Source organism: Varroa destructor, unplaced genomic scaffold (genome assembly GCF_002443255.2).
Source record: "Varroa destructor unplaced genomic scaffold, Vdes_3.0 BEIS01000002.1, whole genome shotgun sequence".
NCBI classification, from domain to species: Eukaryota; Metazoa; Arthropoda; class Arachnida; order Mesostigmata; family Varroidae; genus Varroa; species Varroa destructor.
This window is the reverse complement of record NW_019211455.1, coordinates 43233635-43259801: the sequence shown is the minus strand read 5'-3', so window position 1 is coordinate 43259801 and position 26167 is coordinate 43233635. Positions and strand designations below refer to the sequence as shown.

General features: G+C 45.1%; 1 protein-coding gene and 1 long non-coding RNA gene across 4 annotated transcripts in view; both read left to right on the top strand.

The window, feature by feature from the left end:
* The window catches only part of LOC111245274 (uncharacterized), a 344964-nt gene that overhangs the window by 103267 nt on the left and 215530 nt on the right, over positions 1-26167 (top strand). The window lies entirely within an intron of this gene.
* On the top strand, positions 5141-13606 carry LOC111244654 (uncharacterized). The gene is made up of 4 exons (XR_002670999.2): positions 5141-11878; positions 12329-12460; positions 12880-13106; positions 13304-13606. It is a non-coding gene; the product is annotated as an uncharacterized LOC111244654 (long non-coding RNA).

Sequence of the window (26167 nt, the reverse complement as noted above, 5' to 3'; positions counted from 1 at the left end):
TGAATTATGTGCAGCGCATTATCGCGATTAGTAGCGTAGCGAACGAGACGACTGTTAGCTCTTTCGTATCGTATGGGTAACCGAAAAGAAAGGAAAGTCGAATAAAAAACAAAACCCAAACGCCTTCAATGGCGGCGCCGATTCAGCTGGTCCTAACGAACGGGCTAACAGCCATCATAAGACGAAGCCATCACAAAGGTATGTCCCACCGCATAGGTACATCCCAGTGAAAAGGCTCTCGACCTGATGGACAGGGCAGGTAGAAGTGGAAAATCATTTACATATAGATTAGCGATTTTGTCGATGTCAACCTCGAAAGCCTTAAGTCTGAACTGAGGCTCTTGTTGAGGTTTATGTTTCGGTTGTCGTGCCTTCTTTGTGCACTGTTCCCGTCAAAGACATGAGCTTCGAACACCGCATCAGATTAGGTCTAATAATCATATTAATAGGTGTATACGTACGTAATAACGGGGCTATATGGTAACGTGGGTTTATCTTTCTTTTTTCTGTCGGGAGAAGCCAGGGCGATATGATACAGGCTACCTAGTAGAGGCAGGCCCAAGATAGACAATTAGCCTGCATCCACCATTCAGCTTGAAAGAAAGGTCAAATATATTTAGGTAGGTTTGACGAGCATCTTACTCTGGTAATATAGTCGAATGAACTTGTTCATACGAGATCAGCAGGACGCGAATCAGCGCCATCCAGATACCAGCAGTGGTCATGAATACAAATCCTACCCGAAACTCTAACGCCTGAAGCACCATAGAAAGATTCGGCAATTAAAAGAATACCTAAGTTAGAAAATTGGCGCTGTACATTATACGTTTGTAAGAAGTAAAATCACAGCTCTACAGAACTCCCCCACTTTTCGCGCAGCCCTACATTTTAGCGGACGCTGACAAAGAATCAGTACTCGTCGCGTTTGACCTTTTCGAAGATGACGAAATTCCAGAGCAAACACTTCACTGCCGTCAAAATGATTGCCGAAGACCGTCTTGTAGAAGCCACTACACGTATCGTTTACGACGCTACAGTATTACGGTGTGTATTCGGTTATTTGGTTGACGATTTGATTTCTAAGAAGTTTCCGTGTAGCGCGCGACGGACTGACTTCGGTTCGGGCGGATGCAGGACGCCTGTACGGTCTATGTCCACGGCCGTCTCGTGGCGTGATCTACCTAATCAAGTGAAGTCGATAGCACAGCGTTGAAGCTGGCTCGACGTTGCCCTAACGCTTTCTTCTGCCGAATAGAAAGCGCGGCATTTAGATCGGGCTCGCTGTTACGACTCTATTGATTCATCGTCGATCGCCCAATACTTTAGAACTACCGCATTAAGTATTACTGGCAAGCTATCAAACACGGCATCACTGATAAAGTTTTCGAGCAGAATCGCGTTCACAGCGGATAGATAGTCATACAGGCCGCGAACCGGTGACGCCGATACGAGCTAGGCCTATGCTGTGCAGTTAGTAACTGCTAAGATCGAGCCAAAAAAATCGAAGCGTTGCCGGCTTCGTGTTGGCGATCTTCCACCATTACTATTACTACTATTAATCTACCACAGCGGCTAGTGGTTGTGTTATTCTGTAGGAAAAGCTTTTTACCTCTAACGTACAGCTCTTGAAGGCGTTATATCCCTACGTATGTCTGTCCTATTGACACGCTGGCGTTGTCAGCCATTAGCTACACAGCTGGTTCGCTGGGTATTAAAATGAGGAAAATTAAGGAATTTTTCCAATGCATTCAATGGCTACTGCTCTAGCGGCTGGTCTTCGCCGACTGAACGCTAACGATTCGACGGCGTCTGCAGCGGGTTTGTCGCTTCGTTCACGAACGAACCCACCTCTCGATTGGCGTATCGGGATAACATACGCGTGACTGTCAGTAGCGGTGCTGCCCAATGGCTATACGGCGCAATTAGGAAATACGTAAACACAGTCGACAACGTCCATCTTTACCAAGTAAGCTAAACCTAAGCGAAATATACATGATAAGAATATGTACGCACTGATTAGGAAACTGGTTTTTCTTGCCTTAGCACGGATCACGGTGCGAGTATAGCGTCGAGATAGCTGTGTCCACTTGAAAATATTAACCTTTTTCGCTGTTACACGATAGACGGTGATTACGGAAGATGATATAGGACGCTTCAAGATATCTAGCGAAGACCAATCACAAGCTTGTAAATGTACTGTATATTGTTTTTTATTTTGGTCTAAAAGAATCATCTCATGTATATAGAAGAAAGTCATTGGTAACACGAGGTCAACTGCATTTGTTCGCTATAACTCGCTTGTTATAACAAGTTGAAACTTTGTGGCACTCGAAATGTGGCCCGGTACGGGCCTTTTTCGGGCGAACCTCAGACGACTTCGTCGTTCGTTTTCTGAGCAGTACTGGCGACGTAAAGCCTATATGCAGATGTCTACAGTCTCACAAACACTGGTTTTCTACAAAGGAAGAAAATAACAAGCTGGAACCATATGCACTCCTATAGCAGCCACCGCTTCCGTAAATCGCCACCGAGATGTGCAAACGATGAATGAGATTGCAATCAACGATAAGCTTCGCTGTTGTCTTCACGTGAGAATGTCACTCCATTCAGATCTTCACCTCACTTTAATTTCGACACAGATCGTCATCGTATGTCACCACACAGTGTGAATATATAGCGTGTATATAATGTGCTATAGGGCTGTGTGGTGGATGCGTATGTGTTCGTGGCCGTGCCTCCGGATGTGTGTATGGGTATCCGTGTGTGACAAAAAGCGCTGCACAAATGGCGAGACGAGTCAAAAGACGTCGTCGTCGTCGTCGTCGACGAAAACGGAAAACGCGAAGGAACAGACAGACAAAGATGCATAGATAAAGGAGCAACCGGGCTGACGTATGAACTAGAAAGACAACTATAATTTTTTTGTGCGCACGCCCAAATAGTACAAGTGATGACCGCGATGGTTGTTACGATGGCGATGAAGAAGATCATCAAGAGGGTAAAAGGCAATGAAAATGCAAATACGACGCCACCGCTGTAGCCGATGCTGATGCCGATACGACCAGTTTAACATTGGACCAAACAACAGGTTGAACGCGATAGTAAGTTGATAACAGACGTCATGATGAAATTCAACTAGTAGCAGTGACCGATCGGCGAATGTCGCCGTATCGTGTCTAAAACGATATCTGGATAGGTAGACATACTCGGACGCAGATATATAGTTATTCATTCCTTTCCTGTGATACGATTCATAATGTCTCGGACGCTCCGGCCGTCGAGTGGCCTGAGCTACTTCAGCAACTTAAACAACAATAACATCAGCGGCATGTCACGATAGCCTGCTTCTGCTAGCGGTAGATCAGTACGCGTCGGGTTGAAGTAGCTGACGATTACAAGGTAGTTGGTAGTTGAAGGCCCATGGCAGTATGGCGCAGTATCGCGTCATTGTGTTGTACCTGTATCGTTTACGATTCCGTTGGCACAAACATAGCCGAGTTAGAGATGTCTATACAAATCTCAAAACAGAAAAACGAAGCGCTTCCATAGATGAACACCAGCCTACTTACACTGACTGTGCCTTTGTCTGTGCCAGTATCCCTATTAGAATCAACGATTTCTATGGGGCTAACCGGTGCTTCAGGGTACTTTATGTTGTTGTCATCATCGTCGTTAGACCATAGTGAACTTTACTACGTTCATGTGAAAGAGGAGAGAACTTCGAGCTATAACTAAATTATTATAGGCGATGCAAACGAATGAAATTTCTTTTACACTGTAGAGCAATTACGACGGGAACAGCAACGAGTTTTTCGGCGGCAAAGCGGGCAGACAGGCCAGACAGGCCAACACGCAACGTCGGCGGGTAAAGAGGACTGGTCACCGCCGCGGCAGTAGAACGGACAGCTGGATCTATTTTAGATCAAGTATAATCTATATTGAAATATCGCTGCGAATATGTAACTTTTGTCATCGTTGTTGTTGTTGTTGTTGTTTGTCGACCTAAATAAATATGAAGACCGATCAGTGGTCAGTTGAATTCGCGGATGCGTCAGCGTGCTGCCATTTTAAATCAAGTTGCGACTCCGGTAGCGCAGCGATAAGGGAAGACAATTCAACGCTAAATGCACTCATCGTTTGAGCAAAAACGCATACACGACGCTGGTAACGGCGATCGGCAATCAAACGCGATCTGGCTGTTTTTACGTGTATTACAGTTAGCTAGCTATATGTGATTTGAGCGGCAACAGATCTATCGCAGACTGTGTGTACTTGCGTTTGGCCAAAGGGACGTGTTCTAACGATGACTAGATAAACGACAAATTAGAAGGATCTTCCGACCTTTTAGATTTTCTATCGCAAAAACTAGGTAGTATTTATATTGCACTTGAACAACCTGATACTTTCTAGAGGGCAAGTTTTTGTTGTACGACATCGCATTTCGTGCAATGCACGCACATTGTCTCTTGCCTTCACGAGAGAAATGCAAATAATCTCTCTGGTGGTGGACCGAGCGGCCCAACGGCCTCCAGTGACCTCTACTTATTTATTGTGTACGGCCTAACTTGGCGCATTCCGTCACGCCAGTAGCGAGTCACGTACCTTGCCGCAATAGGTAACCTATATTGAGGATGATAGAAAGACGGAGGAAGAGGCAAACAAACAAAGAAAAGCGGCAATTCAATTGACAATGTATTTTACTCTTTTACAGGAACAGAACTAATCCCGTTAACCCGTTACAATTTTTTGCCCACCCGCCAGGGGGTGCCGACGAGAAGAAGCTAAATAATCATAAGACTACTTTTACAAAGTGATTACCTAATAGTACGAAAAAGCCAGAGCCAGTGCTGTACCAATCCCTACCAATGCTAGATGCCGTTTCTCATAAACGATTCCTCGACTAACCTCTCGTTCCTCCAACATGCCTGAACACTCCATTATCATTATATATACATATATGTAACATATAATGTACCGTGTTACATAGTTGCTAATTGGTTTTTACGGCTAGGATAACCGTTTGATCCTGCATAGTATATTGTATTGTATATACGTTGTCGCTTCAACTTATTATAATATTATATAGTAATTATATTATACAAGTATAATGAGTTCATGCTGAGGCAGATTGAATACGTATAACACGTGATGAGAACAAATACCTTCTCGTGAGCCGCATTTTCTACAAACTACCTACCCAAAAAACGTGTTTCTTTTTTCTACCCTGAAATTCACCTGAAATATATGACTACGAACCTTCATCCCTTGCCCAACCTATTCCCTTAGTTTATCGAATATTGTAAGAGCCGAAGGAATAACGTGTAGGAAAAGATCGGGACGAGACAGATTCATCTGAAGCCTTCCACGGAGCGAACATGGCACCGCTTACCGCTCGCTACCGAGTAGCCGTGCATGCAGTGACCGCGGTGTCTCCAGACGCCCGTTATTGTGGAAGGGGACGGGAGGCTCGAAAAAAACTGCTAGCAGATGGTAGATCTAATCTGGTCGCGTTGCTCTGTCTGTCTCTTGTGAAGCGGAAAAGCGCATGGAAAACGCGGACTCGTTTAGTACTTAGCATTCAAGACATGTACGTACCACTACTGCGGTGGCGTCAGCGGTCAGTCAGACGTTTGATTCTTATACTATCTCAAACAAACATTAAAAACTCCTCCGTCTCCGTCGGCAAGAAAAGAAGTTGCTGGATGGGGTAAAAATCCGGAGGAGAAGAAACAAGGAGAACAGCAGCAGGCGAACCAAGGGCTGGCCACCGGTCCTCTGGCCTGACGATCCGCCGGCAGCCACCTCCAGTTGCCGATTGCGCCTTCCGATTCACAAGGCGTATTGGGGCAGAGGCACGTGGGACAGCCGAACAGCGTAAGAAGAAAGAGAAGCCACGTGAAGGATGCGGTCCGCTAAAAACCTTCTCGCGACAACAAGGATCGCCCCACTGCGCCAGAACGGCGTATTACGGTTCGCTCTATGATGCTGGACGCTAAATGTCGCTTGGGTGATTGGCGCGGTGGCGGCGGTAGTGTCGGCCGCACCGCAGATTAACAGCAGCGGTAACAACGTTAGAGTCTAACACTTGGCTGCCTAAAAAATCGTAGTAATTCAGCTCGCCAGGCAATGTCTGTCCCACCTTTCCATCTGCTCAGTTGTTCCTCGTGTAAAACGTCAGCTTTTGCTAGCAGGAGTTCGACAGGACTGCAGGCCGGAGGATGACGGACCTGGCTGGAATGGCAAATGCTCTCAAAGCTAGGAAAATATAAGAACCACGTCTGCCTCCCCAGGCTAAAGAAATGGGCATGATGAGCGGTTAATGTGACAGTAGCAATGTGCGGACGAATGATATGCGCACAGGCATACTTCAAAGATAGGGAGTGTCCCATATGGTTTTCTCACAACCACAACAACCACAACCACAACAACAACCGGTGGGTTTTCCACTGTTGGGTGGGTATGAAGGGCACTAAAAACTTTTCAGAAAATTGTTTTCTTGAAAATAAATAGGCGATTACGTAGTTTCAAAGAAACGTCGTTGTTGTAAAGGAATGGAAATTATATATGTGGATTGATTGAGATTTGTCAAACATTCATCTTTATAAAGCTCTATATTTCAATGAATACGTATCTACCAAGAGTATACACCAAGGGTGTTATCTACTCCGGGTGTTACCCGTGTGCTGTTACTGATTTGTACTAAATTACAATAACAACAAACTGACTCGGTACATTAGTCGTCTATTTAGCCATTTATCAAGATTCCGATCTCCACTTTTGTTTGGTTGCATATATTTACGCTGCACCTTGCTTCGGATGGATCGCTTACGCGCGAAATTTCAAGAACCCAAAGTTACCTTCGCCTAACTCGGCGGGTTGTGAATACGGCACCCAGTTCCAACTTGGCATTGTAGTCAGGCAATGCAGCTTTTAGCCAATATCGGATGGAAACGAGGCCGAAATAATGGATTTTCATATTGCCTGATACTCATGGAGGAGCTCTCTTTCGGCTTCTTTTTGTGTGTCCCTATTGGCTCGCTTCAGGCATATGGACCCTACCTTTTTTGCACGGTGTACTCACACCGTCAACCCGGCGTCGTTCTGTCGCCGTCAGTAACCCCTGATGTTCACAAACATCGAAATAAATGCGGGAAAGTCGATTTGCCTGATCATACAGAGGTGTACATTTACTCACGTTGAGTGGTGCATGTATACAATATATGAACAATGCCAGCAGGTCAGCGACTTACCGACGGCCAAAGGTAACATTACGCACGTGAAAAAAGGCTTTGTCGAGGCAGAATAAAGAAGCCTGCTGCCATCAGGTCGTTATGTCGCTCCGCAAGCGTTTAGTTGAAGTGTGAAGAGTGAAGACGGGGAAATGGGGTATGGAAAAGAAGAGTAAAGAGTAGAACTGGAAAAGTAGGGTAGAAATCACGTGGCTGGTGACTCGTCCTATGACTTGGCTCGTATGAAAGTCGGTAGTAAGATGGCTGTTGAAAAACAAAAACATACAGAAGAAAAGAAAAGTGTGAAGGTTAAAGAAGGACGCCTCACGAAAGTGGGCGGTTATAGTTAGAAGTACGTTGCGGAACTTTGTGTCAACGGGGCGCTGATTTGATTGACACAACCACAGCTCACAGAGGACACCCAAAACAGACACTGGCGTTGCGAAGCCAAGAAGTGTCGGACAATCGCTTGGGGTGCTGAGATACGATGTTACGCTTACGCGTCGCACTGCACCCCTCAATAAGAGACGACATCTTTGCTATCCCTTGAAGGGGCAATACTCCGCCAAGGTACTGACCTCCACAGAGAGACTGCAAAAACATATTTTGCTTTACGCCCTTGGACACAACGCTTCTTCAACAGTGAAGGAGCAGCGAAGAAGTAACCGTCCGAGAATTCAGCAACGGTATCAGTATCAGCAACAGCGCAATTCAGGTTTCCTGATTCGTAAGACCTAGTTGAACATGGCAAACAGTTCTTTATGGCGTTCGGTTCCCGAGTAGACTTCCTTTGCCAGTTCTAACATGGACCAGACGTCCTGACACCATCTCGACACACCAGCCCAGCTTTAAGCCTACACCTGCGCCTCGACTGTTTATCGGAGGGCCTGGCATGATATGTACTACCATGTAGAGTGGTTCTAGGCACAACCATGGCTGTTACTGCTACGGATATTTCTACCGTTGGTGATGCTGCGAATGGCGAAGATCTTAGCGCCTTCGGCAAAAAATGTACCTGCCCATATAACAGCAGAGGCCGTATTCGCGTGTTACAGACAGTTTTGCAAGTCATTCAAACATTCTCTGCGGTAGCCCAGTACCGATTGAGTTGGTGTTAGGAAAGAAATTAATGGCTTCTTGTCTTTTCAGCGATTTTGTTCGCAGTTATCAATAGCAATGATCAACGAGTACCTCAACAACAACAAGTTCAAAATGAGATACCGGCTACGCATACAATAATATATTGCAAGGGCGAACGTGACAGGCTTTATTAACAATGGAACGGAAAAAGGAGTAGTTGCTGCGGAAATAGCACACATCTTAGTTATTTGCGAGGCATAAATTCGATTGGGTTTTTTGAGTGATTAATAGTAATAAGATTATAAGGTACCAGCTAGCTACATCGTTTTAAGCTAATCATGCCGCAGGACCAAACTCTGAGATGCAGATGTTTCATAAACATATGCACTTCCTATATTGAACGGTGCTTTACGTTTTTGGTTCTCGTTTTCAACATCTTCCTTGGAGAGCTCAAAGACATGCGTTCAATACGTACACGTCTTTTTTGCTATCTCATTTTATCTAGTCGTTGTTGTCGAAACATGCCTGTGACCAGCAACGACAGCTCAGATTGTTCGAACTGCTCTTAGGGCCGCGGCAGCGCCGGCCATCATAGGCCTGCAGGAGCCACCGCGTGCTCATCAATCTTAAGGACGCCCAGCTAAGTTCGAAAAGCAGACTCAACCATGACAGCCACAAGGAAAAGCCAACGATAACGACAAGAAAGTCAACGGGACGTGGAAACCCTGTCGGCACTATTCACTGACAGGAAAAGTTTAGCCACTGATATCTTTTGGTGCTATCGAAATAGATGTTAAATGATATAATGTTGAGGGTAAATGTCAGGGTGACAAGCAACGACGCTGTTTAATCGACAGTTGTTTACCAATAAATAGCTTCGTTATTCCGGATCCTTACAAATCCACACGTGCTTAGTACAGTTAAGATTCCTAAAAAAACCGGCTTCCATCGCTGACTCTCAGCTGAGTGGTAGTCTTCAGGTTTTAGTACGATAACTAGCGTTGCTTCAAATACTTATTAGGATGGATAGATGAGTGTACTGCCGAAATGACAAATTCAAAGCAGTCCTATACCGCCGTCTTTCATAAACCTGCCTCTTTATCAACTAGACGACCTCATTTTCAAAAAGCGTGTAATTTCAGTCTTTTCGCTTTTTACGAGACCTTGTATAAACACGTTTAGTATCAATGGTACCGCCATCTATCGTGGTTCCGTCCAGCATTGTCTTCCTTCCCATTTGAAGCAAACGCATAAGCTCCTTTCCGCAAAACATTTTCAAGAGATATCTACTCAAATGAACTATCCAAGAAGTCAGTCAGTTCACCCATCTTTTAGCGAAGCATCTCTCTCAACTGCAGTTATATACACTCTCTAACCGTTCATTCTCCTGCTAGTGTCGTCTCACCTTCTCTTTCGTTCTCCCTGCCTCCCCCCTCCTCTCTCTCTCTCTCTCTCTATATATATATATGTATCTCGTTCTCTGATTTCTTTTTCTTTATTTGCCCCCTTTCTCCAGCATTACCCAGGCTCCTCTGTTTCTGTTTCAAACATTCAGACTTCCATCTGTCCATTTGCTAGTCGGTCCCCAAGCCTTTGCGGCCCTCTACCGCTCAGAGTAATATGAGTTCAGCAGGACCCAAAAAAAAGGAGGTGAATGAGTGATCAACTAACTGCCACCCGGCCAGTATCCACACAGTAGCAGCGAGCTAACACGACCAAGGAACGGCCACAGAATTCCGTAGCTGTCATAGTCATGTAGCTAACAGCAGGACCATCATCATCATCGCCACCGACAGCCGCAGCAAAATCATCATGATCAGTCGCAGTAGTGGCAGCAGTGTTCTCAATCCTGTTCCGTTCTAGCCCCGCCGCTTCTGTTGCCTTCGCCTGCGAATGATGCTGATCGCGCTGGCATATACCAGGAAGCCGTTGCTGCCGCGACCGTCTGCTATAGCGGCTCGTTCGAACGCGACTCACTAACGCAGACATTGGTAGGACTATGGCAGTTACGAAGAGAAGAACCGTTGACCTCTTTGCGGGCCGCAGGCGCAGCCAACCCGTCCTGACTTGTCTTCGACGCTGGCACACAGAAATTAACCAGTAAGCTAGCAATGTATATAGCATCTATGTAGAGAAGGGCTTCTTGCATTAACTGTTTATTATTAGGCCAGAGGGCTGCTGCGGACGGAATCGAAGTGGCAATAGGCGGCTAGCGACGATGGCTACGGCGCCAGCAGCCGCTCCGGACAGCGATGGGTGAATAAATGAAATGATTTAGATTAACGCGAATAGATCACGCAGCGAAGACATAGGAACGATTAGCCATTGCTAGCTTTGAGAAAATGGAGAAACAATCGAGATGTTAGCAGCAACTATGCGACGCTGTCCAGCCCAATTCGCCGAGTACTAGAATAACCACAATGGTCGCAGAGGCTCTAGCAGTGTCCCTGTATTGATGTAATGGCCTACGAGACTTAGCGATGCTCCGTAAGTGGAGTCCAGGTTGAAAACCGGGCGGGCATACACACGCTGCTGAAAGGAGACGCTGTTACTTCTCTGAAGCGACGTATAGTGGAACCAGAGGAAAGTGTAAAATTCGAAACAAGTATCTTGAGTAATGACCCGCATCTCGGTAAGGCATGTGTATGATCAGCACTTTACGTACACTTCATAGTACACGGATAATTTGACTGATTCAGGATTCGCTTCTGTTGGGTCTATTGCAGAACTCTCGTTGTAGACACCATAGCTTTAGGAACTGCAAAGGACACGGAACACGCCTGTAGACCATGGTAGATGTAGGACCGGCCATTACAGTATGGCGCCGGCATCGACATCGTCATAGCCGTCATCTCGACTATGGCGATCCTGATTAGGCTGCCGGTGACGGTGATGGACGTCGAGCCGTGCAGCGTACGGTTTGTCCTGGATCTTGCCGGGATTAGGCTATGCCACAAGCGGCTGATGAGGGCGCACCGCTGCCATCACGATGGGACGTCGCCACGGGGCCCTGCAGAATAGTACAATGTAACTACGTAGCTGCTTTCTTTTATCGCACAGCCCTATTAGATAATCTACATAGTGGACGACATACAGCAACCGCGGGCAGACCCTTCTCTAGTGACTGCAGATCGTTACGATATCGGCTAGCAGACGACACCGAAAATCATAATGATTATCGAATAATGCTAATGCTGCAGAGAATGACAAGGCAAAAAACTGAAGTCACCACGAATGAAGTGTAACAAGCGCATACTCATGCATAAACAGTACGCAGGCACGAGAAGCGAGGCCACAAGGCTTCTATCGTTATCCGGATCGGAATTGGCGGTTTTGGCCAGAATGAGCGGCGGTGCTGCCATCGACCCCCGCGACCGGTTTGTCGTGCTTACCGTTTTTTTTCTCTATAGCCGAACTTCTCGTGAGCCCCTACGCTCCCGCACATAAAGTCCCCGGTTGTAGTCGTAGAGCAAGCCACTCGGCTGCCTCCTCCGTGGTGTTCGACTTTCGCCCTTATTCATCTGCCTGATCGGCTCGTATCGAAGGATCGCAAAGAGAAGTCGCCGAAGGTAAGAGGAAATGATGGCGACGGCCATGACAGGCTCGACACTAAAGAGAATCGGGGCAATAGCAGCACCAAAGTAGCTACTTATACTGCTGATAAGAGTTACTATGCTTGCTTAACGACGGCTGCTTGATCCCTTTTCGATATTTGGCTCTTTCCCTCAGGTTTCACTTCGTTCATGGGTCCGTTGTGATAACCTTATTACTGGCCTTAATATTTATTAAGAATGTCATTTTTATGTAAACAAGTTCTCATAATCATCTATTTTAAGCTATAGTAGCAAGAGCTCACCTGGGGTTTCCCTACCGAACCTATCAAAGGACATGGCACCCATACAGGCACCTTTTGGCCTCAGTAATAATAACGCCTGAGTTTTCTTTAGGTCCTACCTTTTTACTCCCCGTTTTATTTGTTATTAATATTTACATTAAATTATAAATTTTGACGAACGTAGCAGCTCGCTTGTTACCTATGGTTACCATGACAGCGCACTCAGGCCTGCACGTTAGCCGCCCAGGCCACGCCGCCCACTCTGGTAGCGTTGCTGGATGATGATAATACTGGCATCCGTGACGCCAGCCAATAGGTAAGTAACGATACTGAGACAAGGAAACACTGAACACAGGCTTTGCAAGGGTTTAAAAACTGAAAGCGTGAATTGAGCCCTCCAGATTAATTCGTTAGACCACTAAAACTCTATGTTTATTTATTTGTTCATTCATTCATCTGTCCTATCCAAAGCAATTCTTTAAAATAGTCAGACTAGGCTGACTTTTGGCGACTCGTTAGAGTTTCCTTTTGGAAAGAAGCTGATTGGATCAACACTTTCTCCCAAAACACAGTCTGTTCTCCTATTCTATCGAGCGTAATGTTTATTTGAGCAAATTAATCGCTTTTTGCCCTTTTTCCTTATATACGTGTTTACGAGGGGTTAAGGTCTGTGGGGGGCTAAGGTGAACTATTTTTGTCGAAGGTTTACAGTAATAGCCGAATGTTTACTTGCAGCTCCAACTGAAAACTCTCGCTGAGCTAAATCAAGACAGAATGCATGTTCGTGGACCTACGTCTCAGTTTTTAGGTTGAAAATAGCCCTGGAAACGCGGAAACTTAACACAGCCTTTGATGCAAGGAAATATCCGACGGCGATCGATAAACTTCGAGGATCTGAGCAAAAACCTTGTGGAAATGGTCAAAAACCCGCTGAGGGATTTGTGACAGACACCTAGATGAAAGTGTGTTTCATAATTGTTGAGTGCTTCATTAGCGTCAACCGGAAAATTATAACATCACGAATATACTATTGAACAATGTTTTCGAATATATTCTTCAACATTTTTTTAGGGAAAAATATAAACTTTAATTTGCCCGAGTACTTTACATCAATTAATAGATCATAGCGAGCTAAATAAAAGTGTTTTTTTTTTTGTAGTTAACATTCGGCAACAAGGAGCCCAAAGCTAAGGTGGCACCTCTCTCGCTTTTCACACGGAAGCCTGTTCGGCAATTGTTGGTACCGATCGAAAGCTTTCAACGAGCTGAATCGTGTTTTACTTACTAGATCGAAAACGGCGTTCGAAAAGTAAGAACTTTTTTAAAAAGATTTAGTTCCTGAACTATATCTGCCCTTCGATAGATCTTGACGATCGGAATAAAAATACAATTCATATATCTATAGTGGCAAAAAAAAACGGCATTAATTTTATTGGTCGTATTGGTTCGTCTATGTAACAAACAGTAGGGTGAAAATGCTTTTTGAGCAGTCATCTTAGCGATTCTCTTGTAAATGTCGACTGAAAAATTAGGGTTGCTCTTTGTGAAGAAAATCTCCAATTTATTCCTACAAAAGAAAAACACTTAAAAGACTTAAACTTTTTTTTCTAAGCTTCGACGACGTCTCTGGACAGAACCACTGCAGGAAACGTACTAGTAACATCAATTTATGTAGGCATTGATAAAGAAAAAATTATTGGTGATTTTCCAGGAATAGAATCGAAAGGTAGGCTAATTCTAGCAATGGGCAAGATCCGCTAGGAGTGGGTCGACTCGATTTATGTACGCTGCCAGGGGTCGCTTGATCTCCAGCGACGGAGTCAATCAGTTAACGCTAAAAATGCCCCGTGCTAACCTTGTAGAAATCTGCCAGAAACCAACACAAGAGAGGCAAATTTATAGCTGACTGAGCTTCTAGTAAATATATTAGACCCGGTTGATTACGGAGGGGAAACAAGTTAGCTGTAGCAGGGTAATTGTATAAGATAGCTATTGTGTAAGACCCAGGCCGTATAGCGGATGAACTGAAGTTTCCCGTCCAGTTGGTCTTAGATTTTTTCCCTGTTAGTTAAGGATGTAACGAATATAGTAGAAATGGTGGCAGGCGACGTGCTGGCTGTGCACGAGTTTCGGTTAATTTCTTTTTAGCTGTTTGACAAAATCTTGTTATTTATGAACAGTAAAGGCTTGAATCGATCGTAATAGCTCATGGTAAATGAGAATTTCATTCTAATGCCATATGGTTTTGCCACAGATACTGTCGAGCGTAGTATTGTCGTATGTGATTCATTGATGTTCATCATCCGCGATTACCGCCCTAGAATTTACTTGATTTCATCTAAATATAAAAAAGTTTTACCGATGTAAGTTCCTAAACTAAAGATCGACGCGACTCTTGCCGTCTGGTTAAAAACGCTCAATACGTTTTCGACTCTCATACAGATGTGTGTGTGTGTGTGTGTGTGTGTGTGTGTGTGTGTGTGTATGTGTGTGTATGTGTGTGTGTGTGTGTGTATGTGTGTGTGTGTGTGTGTGTGTGTGTGTGTGTGTGTGTGTGTGTGTGTGTGTGTGTGTGTGTGTGTGTGTGTGTGTGTGTGTGTGTGTGTGTGTGTGTGTGTGTGTGTGTGTGTGTGTGTGTGTGTGTGTGTGTGTGTGCGGGTGTGTGTGTGTGTGTGTGTGTGTGTGTGTGTGTGTGTGTGTGTGTGTGTGTGTGTGTGTGTGTGGAACTTCAATCAATTGCAGTTACATCTTTTAGGACCGTCTGATTTGCAGAGCATCTACAGCTCTGCAATATATCATCATAAATTCGATTGTACATGTGTACATCACATGCATAGCTACTGGGTCAGCCCAGTTATCACTTTGACTGTTTATATGAAAAGATAGCAGGTCTGAGCTTACGTAAGCGAATGTAAACGACAGAATTATGAGAGTCCTTGAAGACATATTGCCGTATCAGTGTTCTCCCCAATGCTACGATTTGGGGGTACGATGAAACTAATAATATTTTTGCAGGCCATTCCGCGACGACTAGCTAGCTAATCGAAGTGCTTGCAAAAAGATCTCTCCTATCAGCACTGCCCGACAACATCCATCAATTCCATAGGCATCGTCTGCCCATAATATCTGCTCATTTGCCCAACACCATCTACGTTCTATATTCTGTCTGTGTATCAATGTGTCCCCTTCACATGAGCCCAATGGACAAGATCTCTTAGCACTGCCTTCAACTTCACATACGGAAAAGACAGCGATTCCCTCTCCCTCCCCCTCCCTCCCCCTCTGCCTCTCTCTCTCACTCTCTCTCTCTCTCTCTCTCTCGCTGTCTGTCTGTGCCATTCCCATCGGCAATTTCGCCTATTGACAATAGCCTCACTGTGAACAACAGCAGATCTGCCGCTCGTTGAGCTCTTTCCCTCTCTCGCGTGCCCTGTATGCCTGCACCCGCAGCGATGGGGTCGTAACGACGACGACAGCGTCAACGACAACAACATGATCATAGCATCTACAACAGTAAAATGCGTCACCGGGCCTATGAATATCAGAATCATTTATCAGGGAAACCGAATGCCGGGCTGATACAGCGATTGACCTATCGGCGACAGTGTACACGGCCCTGGTGCTATCCGGGGTCAAAATCCGTTCCGTGCTCATTGATTTGTCTGAGCTTCACAAATCGAAGAGATTGAGCGGGCGAGATTCAGAGAAGGAGAGAGTTAGTCTAAAACACCTTGACTTCATTCGGTCCGATCGGCTTCGCTTAAACCAGATTGAACTGAAGGTTCAGCAATTCTGCTCAACGGTCTCTGTTGCTTCCGTGAGGTCTCCCTGTTGCGCGCAAGCAAATCGCTCGGCGTTATTGTGCTCCAGAGTCGATGTTCTCGCGATACTGGTGAGCTCGTGAGCAGCGGGCGAGTTATTACGGCTTGTGCTGAAGACTGCTTGAACCAGCGGGAACAGTATCAGCGTTAAGCAGTGTTGATGGAAAAGACAGAAACGAACGCTCGAATCATAGTCAGCAGTCGTTTGAGAAAAAGACCGAAAGAAGCGAAAATTGCTAGTAGCACAGAAGAATTCGCTTGTCCGTCCATACGCCCATCGAAGTAACCAACGGAGAAAAGTCTTTGAACGGGCACAGATGTATGCAATAGGCGCTGAGCGTCGGGCCAACCAAAAAAAAGGCAGAGCTGATATACATGTACAGTTGTACAGCCGAAGAGTTGTACAGTTACCGAACGCCGGACAGGGGAGGGGCTGTGGCGAGGCATCCGTGCCAGCAATAGTCACAAGCTTTCGCGCCACCAACGCGCCTGTAATGAGGCCCCGCGAAACTCCGTTTGGACGTCTACAGCGAGCAACGGTGTGCGGAGCGTTAAAGCGAATGGAAAAACATACTTGGTGATAGTAACCGATGACCAACAGTAACTAATAGCGGTGGTGGCAAAGGACCAATGAAGGTTGGGCGAGCCGGCCGCGAATTCAACGAGAACCTGCGTCTCTGGCCACGTAGACCTTTCTATCCACATATCTATCGACATTCACATTAACAGATCTGCATGTAAACTGCATAACGCTTGATAGCAACATATCAAGCTGCCCTGGCCTCTGGCCAGGGCATGTGCGGACCAATCCTCCTAGTTTTCTTTAGTCAAAGAAACAGGTTGATCCATTGGCTAATAGTTGGAGCCGGTCGGCGGCAGAATTAGTTATTGCCATTGCCCTTCTATTCGCCACTTTCTTCTATTGACCACTCGCACGTTTCGCAGGCAGCTTCGGTACTAGCTGCGAGCCACATGAAACGGAGATCCGAGAAACAACAGCATCAGCAACAATGTATGCACAGCGGCTTCGTCGACCTAACCCTTATGTAGAGACCTTAGGCCAGATCAGCAAATTTAAACCTAGTCTAGTGAAGTATTCTATAGAGCCATATGCGTCTATATTTTAGACCTGTATATATGACATAGGAAGAGATTAATTGTCAAATTTAAACTATCAGTACGCTGTACTGCTAGGCACGTACGATAAGGAACCGTTGCAGTAGCTGAGAATGATACGTTTGGATGGGAGGTAAAGACACCAGCAAAGATTGCGACATTCAAGATATAGTAGATAACGAATGAAACGAGCGAGTACCGTTAGTACTGACGATATCACGTGATACTCTGCAAACCGGAACAGAGCAAAATTGTACCTAGCAGTTTTCACGTAGAAAAGTCACGGCTAGCAGTTAGGGAGCCCTCAGTTTCTGATTGCTAGACCAGCAGGAGATACAAAAATGATCTCGATAAAGAGCATCGTTATGAGTGGATACTTAATGAACACTCTCCAACTGGCATTTAAGGCCTACTTGAAAGTTTCAAGGGACACTTTTATACCGTCCTATATAGCACAAAACCAGCGCGGGTGTTCAAACACACGCGCGAATGTATTGAAACAAGAATAACAAATAGCTCGATACAAATCGACGGAGCTATATTAGATATATGTAGATCAGATCGTATATGGATGTAAATATACGAGCCATGCGGACATACGGAACTAGGTAGACATATGATACGTCTGACGGAATACCTAATGACGGTACTAAACGTTAATTTTTCGGTGGGTATACCATAAACATCAACGGCTCACGAGACAGATGCTCTACGAGAGGTTGGCTCAAGGGACAGATAACCTAGTTGATAGATGAAAGAGGCCGCATGGTGTTGTCAACGTTATTTTACCAATGGCTTAAGGACTACTTGACTGCGTCGACTTGAGTCAGCCTCTTAGGGCAGGCGCCTTAAAATTCTCGTCGGAGTCTCCATAAATAGTCGCCACATATGCCGATTTTAGCAAATCATTTAGCGTATATGATACAGTTAACTCGTTGAAGATTGCCACGTCTGCCATCACCAGTTACTTAATGAGGTGATAGATAGCGACTGATTGATAATAAATGACAAATCTTTCAATTGCGTCTCGTTACATTACACTGTGACGCAATATATCACTGCATGACGCCATTTTCAACCAGACCCGAACCCTGAATCAGCTACGCGTTTAGCGGCTGTAGAGATGTTGTTCGGCTATTCGTACCAGCCAGTAACAATTGAAAGACGACTGCCGATAGTCAACCAGAATCAACAACAACAAACGAATTTCTGCGCGTCTGCATTTTCCGCTATTGGCGCTTGGCGTCGACGGGAACAGCGCCGGCGCGTAACGGAATCACCATCGTGTCCCTCATCGTACTCGTAATGGGTCTGCCAATCTGCTCATCGGTGCGATATCGCAGAGCAGTCACAGCAAAAAGCATCATCATCATCATCATCATCACCTGATCACCTGATCACCACCACTGCCGGTCACTTCGTTTTCTTTTTATTGCTAAGTGTAATTGTTTTCTCGTATGTTACACATGGTACTCCGGTTTTTGCTATCGACCAAGTCAGCTTGTTCACCTAGCCCTCGTCTGCGTATGGGCCATCAGCAAAAACGAGCCAGAGATACTGTTCACAACAATAGCAGTATCAACAAACGGCCTCAGACGATATCAACACCAACAACATCGAGGACGGCATCAATGCCAACAAACCTCCAAAGCGACAAAAATAAGCCCGCGCAGTGAATGGAAAGTAACTTGTCAGACTCGTCTTTGACCGGACGCTTCAGACAGCCTCTTTCGACTAGAAAAACAGAAACTATTTACTTCTTGCTTCGACGATAGATAAGCGCATATGCTTAGAAAGATGATGTGGTCGGATGGCCAAAAGATAGCCAAAGATCGTGGCAACGACGCTGCCCCACCGCGGAGGGACATTGTCGACGGGGCCTAATGCGGCAACTAGTGATAACGTATCCGTTATTTCGCGCCGGCTATTGGTTATGTAGTGATTATCCGTCCTATGCATGCGCGTAAAGAAGAGCGATTTGTGTCCTTTTTTATGCCATAACGACTATAAAACTGCTATGGCCGCTGGATAGATGGACGGATTGGACGGCGGGCTGGAAACAAATTATCCTGTACAGAACGAAACAATCCCACGCTCGATTCCGTATCGCAGTCTTGTGATCAGCGCAGAAGCGACGCGCAGCAGCTAAAAAGTGCGCCCGCCGGTGTTTATGTGCGCGGGTCTATAGGCAAATCTGTTTGTGTGTGTGTGCATGTGTGCATGTGTGTATGTGTGTGCATGTGTGTATGTGTGCATGTGTATGTGTGTGTGTGTATGTGTGTGTGTGTGTGTGTGTGTAGTGTGTGTGTGTGTGTGTGTGTGTGTGTGTGTGTGTGTGTGTGTGTGTGTGTGCATGTGTGCATGTGTGTATGTGTGTATGTGTATGTGTGTGTGTGTGTGTGTGTGTGTGTGTGTGTGTGTGTGTGTGTGTGTGTGTGTGTGTGTGTGTGTGTGTGTGTGTGTGTGTATGTGATGTGTGCATGTGTTGTGTGTGTGTATGTGAGTCAGTGTGTGTATGTGAGTCAGTGTGTGTGTGTGTGTGTGCGCGTTCGTGCGTGCGTGCGTACGTAGATGAATAAGTTTCTCTTTTCCTGTATGCATAATAACGGGACATCGCGACGCAATACGAAAAGAGCGTCCTGGAACGCTGGAACTAGAGCTGATACAGGTTGATCGAGCAATTCGTTCGTCCTTAAATGATTTGCTTGTTCTACAAGTAGCGAACTTTATTGACCGCAGACATGTTCGCTGTTGCTATGGGTGAATTAAGCGTCGACCGACAACGCATTTTCTATTACGGTGTTATGGTGAGTACTTTCGCAAAAACAGATTTCTGCCTGGCGAAGTTACCGTATCAATTTGTATTCTATGGTACAGAATGGTTAACGGCTTCCTTCTTTTAGAAGGGGGTACTCGTATCGATTGAAGGCGATTTAATAGACATTTTGATAACTTTGAGAAAATCATAGTCAATGTAACATCTACGCATGTATAAACTGAAACTAGAACAAATCCCTATATTGATAAAAATATTTATAATTTCATCGTTTCGGTAATTATACGGTGTCAACAGGGTATAGCTAAGAACAGTTGTTAGTTAAAGATGTCTGAAATTCTGTTCTGATAATACGAATCAATGCCGTAAGACAAAGACACAATACGGCTAAAAAGTTTCTAGGAAGTTCAGCCATTAGGTCTAGTGTGAATGGGTGAAAAATACCTAAAATCAAGTTACTACCAAGTGATAGGCTGCGTATTTGACAACTTTTAGTATGTCACAGTTAGTTCTTTTCATCAATCATCGAATAAGCGTTTCCATAACGCACACTATTTATATCGACTTCCGTAAAATAACAATAGAAATTCTCCACGAAGAGCGATTCCCATTGAAAAAAGGCAAAAAATACGTCTAACCAACAATATGACGACCGACAACGGCACAAATAACATCAGTTCACCTACAAGCATAATATTACTATATACGAGGATATAATTATATTTATTAATTACCTGAATTATCTTATCAGGATCTAGTTTGATCAACGTTGATCCTGATATGAACGGACTGTTAACCTCAATCACAAGTGTCAATCGATGATAGCGACCAATATACTTAGGCGAACTGCATCCTCACTATTAGATTTACAAAAAGATTAACTATGCACCAACTTGTTCTCGGTTTCGACGTTTTTCTTTCCGACTAACCAATCTGCAGGACCTAAGTGTTTTGATCGTTTTCTTGTTCTGATCAGCCCCATGTCCGATACTGAGCGTATGAACATGTTACCATGCCATCGTCAAGAGCATCAAGGCAGTCACGTTACGCTAAACGGTCCGCCCTGGTGGGTCCATCGGGTAGGCGCGGTATTTGAACCAGTCGATCGTGAACCTCTTCGCTGTATCTAACTATGCAATGTTGTATATGACGATACGCTTACGGCTGCGTACGAATCTAGACCAGCACTGATGGCGCGGTAGTCACTGCACGAATATATTATAGACTGTGGATGGGGTGAATTCTTGACTACGTTTGGGAGGCCCCCGAGCGCCAAGCGTCAGACGCACAGGCACACTGCTTAACTGCTCCATACAAGTAGCACGAGTTTTGTTGTCGTCCTAACCATCTCGTGGGCTGTAGTGCTTCACTTCTGCTGCTGCCGCGTTCATTTTGCATAGAACCAATAACGAACGACATTCGCTTGATGTGTATACATCGGCAATATGTACGTGCGATGGGGCATTCTATATGTGGCCGGGACTACGTAGCGTAATGTCATGTACATGTACGGAGTCAAAGGAGATAGGTAACCTGTGGCATTTGTGGCGCCTGTGGGCACTGCCCCGTAGTGGATAGTCATGGGGCCGAACAGAATAATAGATCTTCTGTTGCTACGATTGCGAGTTGCCGTCAGCTGCTGAGAGCAGCACATGCACAGACAATGTTACTGCCTACGATAACGATGGTCATGGCGACGAGCGGGCCGAGAAAAATAGCAGGAAAAAAATGCATCGTTCACCTTAAATAACAGCAGCTCGAACCGCGAATGCTAGACGATTGCCGTTGGAATAATGAAGCACGGACCTACTTCGAATTACAGGCGTGTTACAGGTACTGTTTGACGAAAAGACCTTTCTTTGACCGGCCCTTTCGACACACTTTTATCATTATTACTATTATCCTGAGTGTGATTGCAAACTTTGAGGAGTTACTCGCATATATATATGTCGTAATTTGTAAACACTTACGGAAACAGTGTTTTCGTAAGCTCTGAGCTGGATGTGTCCGTAGAATCTGTTTGCTTCTGATCAGGATTCGATCTCACGTGCGTGAGTTCAAGTGATTAGAACCTCTGACATTTATTGGAGCTATTGACGTCACAGCTGTCAGATCGTCTGCGTTGTGTGCTATCCGTAATAATGCCTCGGTAATAATATGGACTATTATAGGGGAACATTTGTTCAGGAACCGCATTGGGCGCGTATGGCCGCTTGTGCACTATGAATGGCTAAGTAAATACCTATTTACCGTTCCCATAATATCGTTAAACAATATTTCCGTAAAAAAAAACATGCGCAACATTTAAATACGCAAGAAATCTGCCCGTTTAGTAGGATGAAGCAATGCGCTTTCAGCGATAGTGGCCATGCAAGATTCTGCTCGTCTATTCAGTGACTATACATTATGCCTCCATACACTATCAGAGAACTTCACTTGGCTTCATTTAGAGACATGCACGCAGCCAACGTGCATCCATGTATCGCAGTTGTAACATTTGCGTGATCTGGTCAGTGCTGAACGATTTCTGAGGCAGACAAGACATTTTGCCTTCTCATACTTGTCAAGCTCAGTTGACTTCTAGTAGACTCATAGTGGTAATTCCGTACGAGCAAATTGTAGTATATAGAATATATATATATATATATAATAAAATATTGCCTAGAAACCTGCATGTGACCACGTTACTACCAAATCTGTGAAGTTGATATGCTGAAAAAATAACACAAAACAGATACGCACATACGTACGTGTATGCCGTCTTCGGCAGAAGTACGCCGTCAACGACCTATAAACAAGCAAAACTATTTGTAGCTCAGAACGAACTTAATAAGAGCTCGGATTAAAATGCTGCTAAGGTCGCGCAAGGGCCGGCGCTACCGTTCGTCCGAGAAGAAGCCGGACGGACGTTGCGTACGACGCGATACGGGCAGACTTCACTGCAACGCGCAGCTGATTTCCTGGACGCAGCGGAGTTCTGTTGTTATCGCTGTGTGTTACCTCCGCCCCCCACCTTCTGGCGATCTAAGGCGAGACCGGAACGACTGTCATCCTGTCTAGTCTAGTATACTAGATAGACTACCATATTACAGCAGGAAGACTGTCACAATTGAGCCCTTTTTGGCGCACGTCTTTACCATTTGTTTGCTTTCAGCCCGCTGACTTTCATCATCGACAACATCAGTATAATAATATATTAGTAAGGACGTCAAGTGGCGGAATCGTCGACACGCTATTGCCGTAGCCGATTTAAATAAGCGAGCTATCATCACCCATCAGCGAGCTGGAAAATAAGGCACAATAGTTTTTTTTTCTCATTATTGTTGAATTTATGGGTAATAGTATAGTGATTTGGATGGCAGTTTTATATATAAAGCCATTGTTCAAATTAGCCATATCACCAACTGCTACTGTGTTGATGTCTCCCTAGTTTGCAAAAGTCATCTATACCATCGAGCTGAGGCAACAATGACCGACGACGACGGGCAAAGAAGCGAAGTAATCCGACTAGCAGCAACGATCGGCCTCGACAATAGCTACCAGCAACAACGGTAGCAATAACCACAGATAGGCGAAAAAAACGCAAATGGCTTGCCGTATCTAATAGCAGCTACTGAAAAACAGTGAACCACCAAATAAACGGACGTATAAAAAAAAGCAGTGAGATGAGACTCACAGACTGACGGCCAGGGCCTTCCCGCCAACTATCTTCTCCTGCCAACTTACGTACCTTGTATATAATTCAGACAAGCCTTAGGGTACGCAGCGACCTAAACGTAATGCAGCGGCGACAATTTGATCGTAGCCGCAACAAAATTGTCAATAATATAGAATATAACGATCGTGATGATTATGATCATAATACCAAACAGCGCTGTAGGGATAACAGCGACGCCAAGCTAACTTGTGCCATAAGTTAAATAAGCGCTTTGCAACTTAAATTACGAGTAGGAAGTTTGGTTGGCAGAAACTCTGCTTGAAACGAGACCATTTTAACGCGCGATCTATCTACTCTACTTAGACAGTTCACTTTTATGTGTATAAGATTGTGTCCTTGCTGAGCTAATGAAGCTCGCGTTATCTTCGCATAATTCCAGTTATCCAGTATTTGTATTACGCAGAAAATAATTAGCTTGGGAATGGTCTTCCTTAACAAAACCTGCTAAAATAAATTAATAAAAATGAATTTAGTTAACGAGTAATCAAGCTCTTTCAATCATCCAAACGGTAGATTCTCTATATGAACTTCTGGCTTGCAGTAGAAACTCGCAATTGTTGATTTGTATCAACAAAAAAAAAGTCCATACCATCTCTCGAGATCAAAGCGCCGTAAAACAATCTGCGGTCAACGCTTTCTCAACCATACTTGCCCGCGCGCTTTAGCGGACGACTTTTGGCGCGAAACCCCCCCCCCCTCCCGTACGCAGTCTCCAAGACAACGACAACAACCAGTGCAGATGGAAGAATTTCTCAAGAAAAATGTCTATGACGGTTATTATGACAGTTTTATGAGTATGCTTTTAACTCTCTCCTTCCCACTGATTTCCTCTGTATGAGGTTTCGTCGTCGTGCTATAGTGTCCTCATTTTTTAACTTAGAGGGTGCGCTTCGCGCGCACATCGAGTGATCGGGTGACTTTTCGTTGTACCAAGGCAGGGTTTCTTTCCCTCGAAAGCATGGCAAAGCGCGCGCTGATACAAAGGGAATATAGAGGGCTTATGGATTCGAAGGGTTTGGAAACCTCGAAGAGAAGCCTTCGACGACAGAGAAGGGTTGCTCACCCCCTGCTGCTTGTGTGTTTTTCAGTCCGTTGAAAGTACGGGCTGTTCATCAATACGATGGGGGTATCTAAGGACAGTTGAGCAACCCTTGTCCGTCGCTGGCTGAGAGAGAGGAGTAAAAGTTGCGTAGGAAGCGTAAACTCGCGAGAAGAAGAAGAAGTCCCAGTAGTGTGGGAGTAAGCACGCGACAGGGACAACGGAATTGCCCTCGTATGATGGAAGGACTAGGCATGGGATCTTTTATAGCAAACTGATCTGCCCCCTCGTGCCCCATCTCGGCTACACCGCCCATCGGAGGACCACCCTCGGATCGGGCCGCTACCGTCCGGGACACGATGATCACCAAGCTACACTCAAAACGATGTGTGACGCGACTATCAACGCGCTACTGGTGGTGTAAGGCCAAATAGCGCGCTATCTTCGGCAGTGGGCCAAACGATGAAAGCCTTGTGCTCGTAAAAAACATGAACGATCCCACAGAATCAGCACCCACGCTGACCAACGAAAGGCAGTCGTGGCAGAGTTGTACGTCGAGAAGCAAGCCGGTCGTTGTCAGGATCCGATGACTAATAAAGTTGAGGAACATATTTACCAGCTGGATTAGAGTATCAAGCATTACTTTCAGGTGAGTCTGTCCTATTGCAGCTTTCAACGGCTGATGGCGTCTTCCAACACGAAATGAAGCTTGTCTATGCTCGGTCTCCAACCGAGACTATGTAACTATTTGCACGCTACGGCTACACCATCACAGGGATGTATTTAGCGGACGCCATGATGCATGTATAATTGTCCGGTTAAAAAATGTCCGGTAACTACCGTTCTACGTGTAACCAGCAGAATTTTTTCAGCGCTACTAAAATTCTAGGTTAGATGTACAGTTAACATAATTGATTTATTTAAATAATTATATGTAATGTTTGTGGTAATACGCGTTTAAGCTTAGCTTTTCCATTTCACCTTACGTTTTGTTTCACCATTTTCTATGGCACTATTTGATAGTTCGTAACGAGGGTCCAGTAAGCAGCATGGCCTTACGTTGTTACTGTTTTTTACTATTGTAACAGTTGTTGTGCCGGCATCTCTACCGTATTATTCCGCTAATTACAGTCTAACAGAAACTATAAAATGTCTGCAGTTAATCTACTGCTAATTATTTTCCCTCGTGCATCATCCACGCAACTGTCTATGACGATCTTCTCGAATATCACTCCGTACTATTCTCTAGCTCATCGTTTGCTGCGTCTATCGTTTCCCGTCGTTGTTTCTATTGGCCTGCAACGGTCCTAGCTTCGCCAATTTCTCACAAATAACCTTGTCACGTCTACCGTCACGGTCGATGCCCGCGTCACAGTGGCTATTAATCGCTAATGCCCTTTTACCCACCTACAAATGGGGCATTCCTTTAGATCCTGTCTATCCCGCGTAGTACAAGAGGCATTTTGCAGAGGTCCAACACTTTGCCCGCCCTTGTTGCTACGGCTTGCAATTTTCGACATACAGACGACAAAACGACCACTTCGACTCTTTGT